Genomic DNA, 10,900 nt, shown 5'->3' on the forward strand with positions numbered 1-10,900 from the left:
CACAAACGAAGATATATTTTTAAAAATGTCTTGGTGTTGTTTTTCTATACAACACAATGCAATACCATACAACGGAAGACATTAAAAATATCTTCTTTTGTGTTCAGAAGAAGAAAGAAATGCGTACAGGTTTTGTGCAGGAGTAAGTAAATGACATTTTTGTGTGAACGACCCCTTTAAGACCCGACGAGGTTAGTTAAAACAGCACAAAAGTTTGAAGTAGGTTACTTTACAGTAGCAGTATAGTTAAAAGTAAAAAAGTAAAAAAGTGAAACTACCAGAAAAGCTTGTCCTGCATTTTGAACTAGTGAGAGAGGACGTTCCACTGATTCCACTTATGATACTTCAAAGGCTGGAGAGCTTCCTTTGATGTTCTACATTCACTTTAAGGAGCAGGATATTATAAAATACATGCATTAGTGCTAAATGAGAGGAATTTAAAGAGCAGATGTGAAGCTCTGTACACATCGCTGTCATACTATGGTGTGCAGAACATTTTAGAATAGGACACATTTTTAGACCAAAGGACTTTTCAACACAGCTTTGCTCAATCTTTCACAATAATCGAATGTTTTCTCATATAGTGGAAACAGTCCACAAATGAAACATGCTCTAATTCTAATGACTTTAGGAAGTCATTGTCCAGGATGGACCATTTACAGGCTCATTGAGATTCATAGATATCGTTGGACAACACTGCAAACTATTTTGCTTTGTGTGCAATTGCTTATTACTAGGGGTGTAACAATATATCGCAATACAAAAAATGCTATGATATACAAAAAATACAAAAAATACAAAAAATGCTAAATAATATGTATGATGGATAGTGATAAATCTGTATTGTGTATAATTCACCCAAAATAACAATTACTGTGTGAGTTTTAGTGTCAGTACTACATTAAACTACTATATATAAGGTTGAATATAATGTATAATAATGCAATATTTGTGGGTCCTGAAAATGCCAAATGTTACCAGTAAAAAGTGGCATACATTATTTTAAATATATCTAGTCAGTGAAAGAGTGCAAGAATATTCATCTAAAATAATTCTGTGTTTTCATCTTCAGAATCATGAATATGTTTATTCTGGTGTCTCCATTGTCCTGTGCTTTGAGTTTCCAGCACCAAGTCCAAGACTATTCATTCACACACACAATGTAACACCAAATTTAGCATTTTAATCAACAAAACCTTTTTTGTAAACCTTTTATCTGGAGTATCGCAATAATATCGTATCATGAGTTCAATATCGTGATATATATCGAATTGTGAGATAAGGGTATTGTTACACCGCTATACTTATTACTGATCAGACCTGATTAAACATGTTTAATAACTAGTAAGAAAATGTTATTAAATTCCAGTTTTAGAATCTTTGCTAACTTTATAAGTAGTTTTTTAAAGTTAACCGCCAATGGCCAAAGCCCTTTAAAAAAAAAAAAAGTTTTTATTATTATTATTCCCGTTTTGGTAGTAGCTGAGTATTCATTTTGTAGCGGCTAAAGCAAGCGCGTCTGAGAGCGTGATGAACGCTGTGATCAGTAACTGCTCTCAATGACTGTATTGTCTGCCTGCTCTTTCAGCTCAGGGCTAAACTCTCAGCAGTTTGCTTTGAAGTGATTATCCCTTTATCACAAGCCAGAGCAAAGACTTTAGGGAGAACAATGGAAAATGAAAGCAAGTAGGAGGCTTATAGCAATTATCACAGACGTCCACCAGGAGTGAAGTGTGAATGTCCACTTTGTGAATGTGTGTGAATGTGGGGGAGGAGGAAAGCATAGACGCAGGGAGGCAAAAGAAAATGAGACAGATCATCATTTGCATGACATACACAGAGCAACGACCATGCTTTTGGAGGAAATGATGGCTTAGGCAAATAAACAAGACAATATCGTTGAAGATAATGTGCATCCAGATATGAAAGTTCTGCCATCATTTACTCATCCAATGCCTTACGACTTTAGCAAAAGAGGAATTTCCACGTTACTCTTTTCTATTAAATGAAAACATAACGTGAGCAGGGTTTGTCAAGCTCTAAAAAGAACCATAAACATATCTTAATAGCACAATAACAGTACAGTTGATATAATTTGATATTCCAAGTCTTCTGAAGTTATGTGAAAGCTTTATGTGAGGAACAGATCAAAAGTTTCACTGAAATCACTTCATAAATCACTGCATATTCAAATCTATTCAAGAGTTGTGGCATAATGCGGTAACTACGCATTTAGACTAAATTGAGATAAGGAATCAGGTATCTGAGATTATAATCTGTCCGGTGACTGGAGAGTTTGGCCCAGCGATGCTTAGATTCGTAAATGGAGTGTGAAAATCATGATCTAAGTCTCTAAATCTCTATAGTGTTTTGCATTTGTAGGTCAGTGTTGTTTTTGTGACTTCAGAAGATTTTTTGTTTACTGGACAAGAACACCTGGGCTCATTCTGCTAAACTTCTCCTTTTGCGTGGGACTGGTTTTGTTCACTTAATAACACTTGTTGGATTTGTACGGGTCAGATGAAGTCTGAGCACTAAAATACATATGCAACTAAGATTATTCAATATACTCTGCTCTTATTATTATCATCGCTTTGTCTCCTACTTCTGCTCTTTCCTGGTTTCCCACTCAAACCTCACAATGACAGAAGACTGTTAATATAGTTTTGGATATGAGACAAATATCTTCTAGCAGGTATTCTGAGTCTGGGGTCGGATCTGATATATCTGATATTTCTGACGTGGAGATCCATCCTATCTAGCAATTTGGTGTTGTTGGCACAATCTAACAAGAGAAAGTCATACGGGTTTGGAGGGAAATTAGATTGAGTACATAATGACAGAATTTTTATTTATGGGTAAATGATCCCCTTAAAGTAATAGTTCACCCAAAAATTAAAAATCTGTCATCATTTACTCACCCTCAAGTCGTTCCAAACCAGTAAGACTTTTGTTAATCTTGGGAACACAAATGAAGGTGCTTTTAATAACTCTGAGAGATTTCTGGTCCTTCTTTGACAGACTAAGCAACTACCACTTTGACGCTTCAAAAAGTTCATAAAAGATATCGTAAAACGAATCCATATGAATTGAGCGGTTTAGTCAAAATTTTCTGAAGATACTCAATCGCTTTATATGATGAACATTAAGCTTGTATTCACATATTGACATTCATCAACTTGCACATCAGTTGTTTGATCTTCAGCAAGAACCAATGAGGTTCATTCCCGTGTTATTCACATATCCACTGAGGTTCATTCTCGTATTACGCAGCAAGTTTGAGCTTCAGCAAGAACCAATGAGGTTCGTTCTTGTGTTACGCAGCACCTTTGAGCTTCTGCAAGCACCAATGAGGTTCATTCTTGTGTTACGCAGCACGTTTGAGCTTCTGCAAGAACCAATGAGGTTCATTCTCGTGTTACGCAGCACGTTTGAGCTTCTGCAAGAACCACTGAGGTTCATTCTCGTGTTACGCAGCACGTTTGAGCAGCGGCAAGAACCAGTGAGGTTCATTCTTGTGTTACGCAGCATGTTTGAGCTTCTGCAAGAACCAATGAGGTTCGTTCTTGTGTTACGCAGCACGTTTGAGCTTCTGCAAGAACCAATGAGGTTCATTCTTGTTTTACGCAGCACGTTTGAGCTTCTGCAAGAACCAATGAGGTTCATTCTTGTGTTACGTAGCACGTTTGAGCTTCTGCAAGAACCACTAAGGTTCATTCTCGTGTTACGCAGCACGTTTGAGCTTCTGCAAGAACCACTGAGGTTCATTCTCGTGTTACGCAGCACGTTTGAGCAGCGGCAAGAACCAGTGAGGTTCATTCTTGTGTTCCGCATCATGTTTGAGCTTCAGCAAGAACCAATGAGGTTCATTCTAGTGTTACGCAGCACGTTTGAGCTTCTGCAAGAACCACTGAGGTTCATTCTCGTGTTACGCAGCACGTTTGAGCAGCGGCAAGAACCAGTGAGGTTCATTCTCGTGTTACGCAGCATGTTTGAGCTTCGGCAAGAACCAATGAGGTTCATTCTTGTGTTGCGGAGCACGTTTGAGCTTCTTCAAGAACCAATGAGGTTCATTCTTGTGTTACGCATCATGTTTGAGGTTCTGCAAGAACCAATGAGGTTCATTCTCATGTTACGCAGCACGTTTGAGCTTCGGCAAGAACCAATGAGGTTCATTCTTGTGTTGCGGAGCACGTTTGAGCTTCTTCAAGAACCAATGAGGTTCATTCTTGTGTTACGCATCATGTTTGAGGTTCTGCAAGAACCAATGAGGTTCATTCTCATGTTACGCAGCACTTTTGAGCTTCGGCAAGAACCAATGAGGTTCATTCTCGTGTTACGCAGCACGTTTGAGCAGCGGCAAGAACCAGTGATGTTCATTCTTGTGTTCCGCATCATGTTTGTGCTTCAGCAAGAACCAATGAGGTTCATTCTAGTGTTACGCAGCACGTTTGAGCTTCTGCAAGAACCACTGAGGTTCATTCTCGTGTTACGCAGCACGTTTGAGCAGCGGCAAGAACCAGTGAGGTTCATTCTCGTGTTACGCAGCATGTTTGAGCTTCTGCAAGAACCAGTGAGGTTCATACTTGTGTTACGCAGCAATTTGAGCTTCTTCAAGAACCAATGAGGTTCATTCTTGTCTTACACAGCAATTTGAGCTTCTGCAAGAACCAATGTGGTTCATTTTCATGTTACGCAGCACATTTGAGCTTCTGCAAGAACCAATGAGGTTCATTCTCGTGTTACGCAGCACGTTTGAGCTTCGTCAAGAACCAATGAGGTTCATTCTCATGTTACGCAGAACGGTTGAGCTTCGGCAAGAACCAATGAGGTTCATTCTCATGTTACGCAGCACGTTTGAGCTTCGGCAAGAACCAATGAGGTTCATTCTCATGTTACGCAGCACGCTTGAGCTTCGGCAAGAACCAATGAGGTTCACTCTTGTGTTACGCAGCACGTTTGAGCTTCGGCAAGAACCCATGAGGTTCATTCTCGTATTACTCAGCACATTTGAGCATCTGCAAGAACCAATGAGGTTCATGCTCGTGTTACGCAGCATGTTTGAGCTTCGGCAAGAACTAATGAGGTTCATTCTTGTGTTGCGGAGCACGTTTGAGCTTCTTCAAGAACCAATGAGGTTCATTCTTGTGTTACGCATCATGTTTGAGGTTCTGCAAGAACCAATGAGGTTCATTCTCATGTTACGCAGCACGTTTGAGCTTCGGCAAGAACCAATGAGGTTCATTCTTGTGTTGCGGAGCACGTTTGAGCTTCTTCAAGAACCAATGAGGTTCATTCTTGTGTTACGCATCATGTTTGAGGTTCTGCAAGAACCAATGAGGTTCATTCTCATGTTACGCAGCACTTTTGAGCTTCGGCAAGAACCAATGAGGTTCATTCTTGTTTTACGGAGCAATTTGAGCTTCTGCAAGAACCAATGAGGTTCACTGTCGTGTTACGCAGCACGTTTGAGCTTCGGCAAGAACCCATGAGGTTCATTCTCGTGTTACTCAGCACATTTGAGCATCTGCAAGAACCAATGAGGTTCATGCTCGTGTTACCCAGCATGTTTGAGCTTCGGCAAGAACCAATGAGGTTCATTCTTGTGTTGCGGAGCACGTTTGAGCTTCTTCAAGAACCAATGAGGTTCATTCTTGTGTTACGCATCATGTTTGAGGTTCTGCAAGAACCAATGAGGTTCATTCTCATGTTACGCAGCACGTTTGAGCTTCGGCAAGAACCAATGAGGTTCATTCTTGTGTTGCGGAGCACGTTTGAGCTTCTTCAAGAACCAATGAGGTTCATTCTTGTGTTACGCATCATGTTTGAGGTTCTGCAAGAACCAATGAGGTTCATTCTCATGTTACGCAGCACTTTTGAGCTTCGGCAAGAACCAATGAGGTTCATTCTCGTGTTACGCAGCACGTTTGAGCAGCGGCAAGAACCAGTGATGTTCATTCTTGTGTTCCGCATCATGTTTGTGCTTCAGCAAGAACCAATGAGGTTCATTCTAGTGTTACGCAGCACGTTTGAGCTTCTGCAAGAACCACTGAGGTTCATTCTCGTGTTACGCAGCACGTTTGAGCAGCGGCAAGAACCAGTGAGGTTCATTCTCGTGTTACGCAGCATGTTTGAGCTTCTGCAAGAACCAGTGAGGTTCATACTTGTGTTACGCAGCAATTTGAGCTTCTTCAAGAACCAATGAGGTTCATTCTTGTCTTACACAGCAATTTGAGCTTCTGCAAGAACCAATGAGGTTCATTTTCATGTTACGCAGCACATTTGAGCTTCTGCAAGAACCAATGAGGTTCATTCTCGTGTTACGCAGCACGTTTGAGCTTCGTCAAGAACCAATGAGGTTCATTCTCATGTTACGCAGAACGGTTGAGCTTCGGCAAGAACCAATGAGGTTCATTCTCATGTTACGCAGCACGTTTGAGCTTCGGCAAGAACCAATGAGGTTCATTCTCATGTTACGCAGCACGCTTGAGCTTCGGCAAGAACCAATGAGGTTCACTCTTGTGTTACGCAGCACGTTTGAGCTTCGGCAAGAACCCATGAGGTTCATTCTCGTATTACTCAGCACATTTGAGCATCTGCAAGAACCAATGAGGTTCATGCTCGTGTTACGCAGCATGTTTGAGCTTCGGCAAGAACCAATGAGGTTCATTCTTGTGTTGCGGAGCACGTTTGAGCTTCTTCAAGAACCAATGAGGTTCATTCTTGTGTTACGCATCATGTTTGAGGTTCTGCAAGAACCAATGAGGTTCATTCTCATGTTACGCAGCACTTTTGAGCTTCGGCAAGAACCAATGAGGTTCATTCTTGTTTTACGGAGCAATTTGAGCTTCTGCAAGAACCAATGAGGTTCACTGTCGTGTTACGCAGCACGTTTGAGCTTCGGCAAGAACCCATGAGGTTCATTCTCGTGTTACTCAGCACATTTGAGCATCTGCAAGAACCAATGAGGTTCATGCTCGTGTTACCCAGCATGTTTGAGCTTCGGCAAGAACCAATGAGGTTCATTCTTGTGTTGCGGAGCACGTTTGAGCTTCTTCAAGAACCAATGAGGTTCATTCTTGTGTTACGCATCATGTTTGAGGTTCTGCAAGAACCAATGAGGTGCATTCTCATGTTACACAGCACGTTTGAGCTTCGGCAGGAACCAATGAGGTTCATTCTTGTCTTACTGAGCAATTTGAGCTTCTGCAAGAACCAATGAGATTCATTCTCATGTTACGCAGCACGTTTGAGCTTCTGCAAGAACCAATGAGGTTCATTCTTGTGTTACGCAGCACGTTTGAGCTTCGTCAAGAACCAATGAGGTTCATTCTCATGTTACGCAGAACGGTTGAGCCTCGGCAAGAACCAATGAGGTTCATTCTCATGTTACGCAGCACGTTTGAGCTTCATCAATAACCAATGAGGTTCATTCTCATGTTACACAGAACGTTTGAGCTTTGGCAAGAACCAATGAGGTTCATTCTCATGTTACGCAGCACGAACCAATGAGGTGTTACGCAGAACGCTTGAGGTTCGGCAAGAATCAATGAGCTTCATTCTTGTGTTACGCAGAACGTTTGGGCTTCGGCAAGAACCAATTAGGTTCATTCTCGTGTTACGCATCATGTTTGCGCTTCTTCATGAACCAATGAGGTTCATTCTCGTGTTACGCAGAACGTTTGAGCTTCGGCAAGAACCAATGAGGTTCATTCTCGTATTACGCAGCCTGTTTGAGCTTAAGAAAGGACCAATGAGGTTCATTCTTGTGTTACGCAGCAAGTTTGAGCTTCTGCAAGAACCAATTAGGTTCATTATTGTGTTACGCAGCATGTTTGAACTTCTGCAAGAACCAATGAGGTTCATTCTTGTGTTACGCATCATGTTTGACCTTCTGCATGAACCAATGAGGTTCATTCTTGTGTTACGCAGCACGTTTGAGCTTCTGCAAGAACAAATTAGGTTCATTCTTGTCTTACGCAGAACGTTTGAGCTTCTACAAGAACCAATGAGGTTCATTCTTGTGTTACGCATCATGTTTGAGCATCTCCAAGAATCAATGAGGTTCATTCTTATGTTACGCAGCACGTTTGAGCTTCAGCAAGAACCAATGAGATTAATTCTGGTGTTACGCAGAACGTTTGAGCTTCGGCAAGAATAAATGAGGCTCATTCTCGTGTTTAGCAGCAAGTTTGAGCGTCAACAAGAACCAATGAGGTTCATTCTCGTGTTACGCAGCACGTTTGAGCTTCAGCAAGAACCAATGAGATTGATTCTCGTGTTACACAGAACGTTTGAGCTTCGGCAAGAATCAATGAGGTTCATTCTCATGTTACGTAGCACGTTTGAGCTTCTGCAAGAACCAATTAGGTTCATTCTTGTCTTACGGAGCAATTTGAGCTTCTGCAAGAACCAATGAGGTTAACTCTCGTGTTACACAGCATGTTTGAGCTTCGGCAAGAACCAATGAGGTTCATTCTTGTGTTGCGGAGCACGTTTGAGCTTCTTCAAGAACCAATGAGGTTCATTCTTGTGTTGCGCATCATGTTTGAGGTTCTGCAAGAACAAATGAGGTTCATTCTCATGTTACACAGCACGTTTGAGCTTCGGCAAGAACCAATGAGGTTCATTCTTGTCTTACGGAGCAATTTCAGCTTCTGCAAGAACCAATGAGATTCATTCTCATGTTACGCAGTACGTTTGAGCTTCTGCAAGAACCAATGAGGTTCATTCTTGTGTTACGCAGCACGTTTGAGCTTCGTCAAGAACCAATGAGGTTCATTCTCATGTTACGCAGAACGGTTGAGCCTCGGCAAGAACCAATGAGGTTCATTCTCATGTTACGCAGCACGTTTGAGCTTCATCAAGAACCAATGAGGTTCATTCTCATGTTACGCAGAACGTTTGAGCTTTGGCAAGAACCAATGAGGTTCATTCTCATGTTACGCAGCACGAACCAATGAGGTTCATTCTTGTGTTACGCAGAACGTTTGAGGTTCGGCAAGAATCAATGAGCTTCATTCTTGTGTTATGCAGAACGTTTGAGCTTCGGCAAGAACCAATTAGGTTCATTCTCGTGTTACGCATCATGTGTGCGCTTCTTCATGAACCAATGAGGTTCATTCTCGTGTTACGCAGAACGCTTGAGCTTCGGCAAGAACCAATGAGGTTCATTCTCGTATTACGCAGCCTGTTTGAGTTTAAGAAAGGACCAATGAGGTTCATTCTTGTGTTACGCAGCACGTTTGAGCTTCGGCAAGAACCAATTAGGTTCATTCTCGTGTTACGCATCATGTGTGCGCTTCTTCATGAACCAATGAGGTTCATTCTCGTGTTACGCAGAACGCTTGAGCTTCTGCAAGAACCAATGAGGTTCATTCTTGTGTTACGCATCATGTTTGAGCTTCTGCATGAACCAATGAGGTTCATTCTTGTGTTACGCAGCACGTTTGAGCTTCTGCAAGAAAAAATTAGGTTCATTCTTGTCTTATGCAGAACGTTTGAGCTTCTACAAGAACCAATGAGGTTCATTCTTGTGTTACGCATCATGTTTGAGCATCTCCAAGAACCAATGAGGTTCATTCTTATGTTACGCAGCACGTTTGAGCTTCAGCAAGAACCAATGAGATTAATTCTCGTGTTACGCAGAACGTTTGAGCTTCGGCAAGAATCAATGAGGTTCATTCTCATGTTACGCAGCACGTTTGAGCTTCTGCAAGAACCAATTAGGTTCATTCTCGTGTTACGCAGCATGTTTGAACTTCTGCAAGAACCAATGAGGTTAATTCTTGTGTTCCGCATCATGTTTGTGCTTCTGCATGAACCAATGAGGTTCATTCTTATGTTACGCAGCATGTTCGAGCGTCAACAAGAACCAATGAGGTTCATTCTCGTGTTACGCAGCACGTTTGAGCTTCAGCAAGAACCAATGAGATTGATTCTCGTGTTACACAGAACGTTTGAGCTTCGGCAAGAATCAATGAGGTTCATTCTTGTGTTCCGCATCATGTTTGATCTTCTGCATGAACCAATGAGGTTCATTCTTGTGCTACGCAGCACGTTTGAGCTTCTGCAAGAACAAATTAGGTTCATTCTTGTGTTACGTATCATGTTTGAGCATCTGCAAGAACCAATGAGATTAATTCTCGTGTTACGCAGAACGTTTGAGCTTCGGCAAGAATCAATGAGGTACATTATTGTGTTTAGCAGCAAATTTGAGCGTCAACAAGAACCAATGAGGTTCATTCTCGTGTTACGCAGCACGTTTGAGCTTCGGCAAGAACCAATGAGGTTCATTCTCGTGTTACGTAGCACGTTTGAGGTTCGGCAAGAACCAATGAGGTTCATTCTCGTGTTACGCAGCACGTTTGAGCTTCGGCAAGAACCAATGAGGTCCATTCTCGTATTACACAGCACGTTTGAGCTTCGGCAAGAACCAATGAGGTTCATTCTCGTGTTACGCAGCACGTTTGAGCTTCGGCAAGAACCAATGAGATTCATTCTCGTATTACGCAGCACGTTGGAGGTTCGGCAAGAACCAATGAGGTTCATTCTCGTATTACGCAGCACGTTTGAGCTTCGGCAAGAACCAATGAGGTTCATTCTCATGTTACGCAGAACGTTTGAGTTGCGGCAAGAATCAATGAGGTTCATTCTCGTATTACGCAGCACGTTTGAGCTGCGGCAAGAACCAATGAGGTTCATTCTTGTGTTACGCAGCACGTTTGAGCTTCTGCAAGAACCAATGAGGTTCATTCTTGTGTTACACAGCATGTTTGAGCTTCAGCAAGAACCAATGAGGTTCATTCTTGTGTTACGCAGAACGTTTGAGCTTCGGCAAGAATCAATGCGGTTCATTCTCGTGTGACGCAGAGCGTTTGAGCTTCGGCAAGAATCAATG

The sequence above is a fragment of the Siphateles boraxobius genome, unplaced genomic scaffold (genome assembly GCF_051911475.1).
Source record: "Siphateles boraxobius isolate OS27281-9 unplaced genomic scaffold, OSU_SipBor_1 15, whole genome shotgun sequence".
NCBI classification, from domain to species: Eukaryota; Metazoa; Chordata; class Actinopteri; order Cypriniformes; family Leuciscidae; genus Siphateles; species Siphateles boraxobius.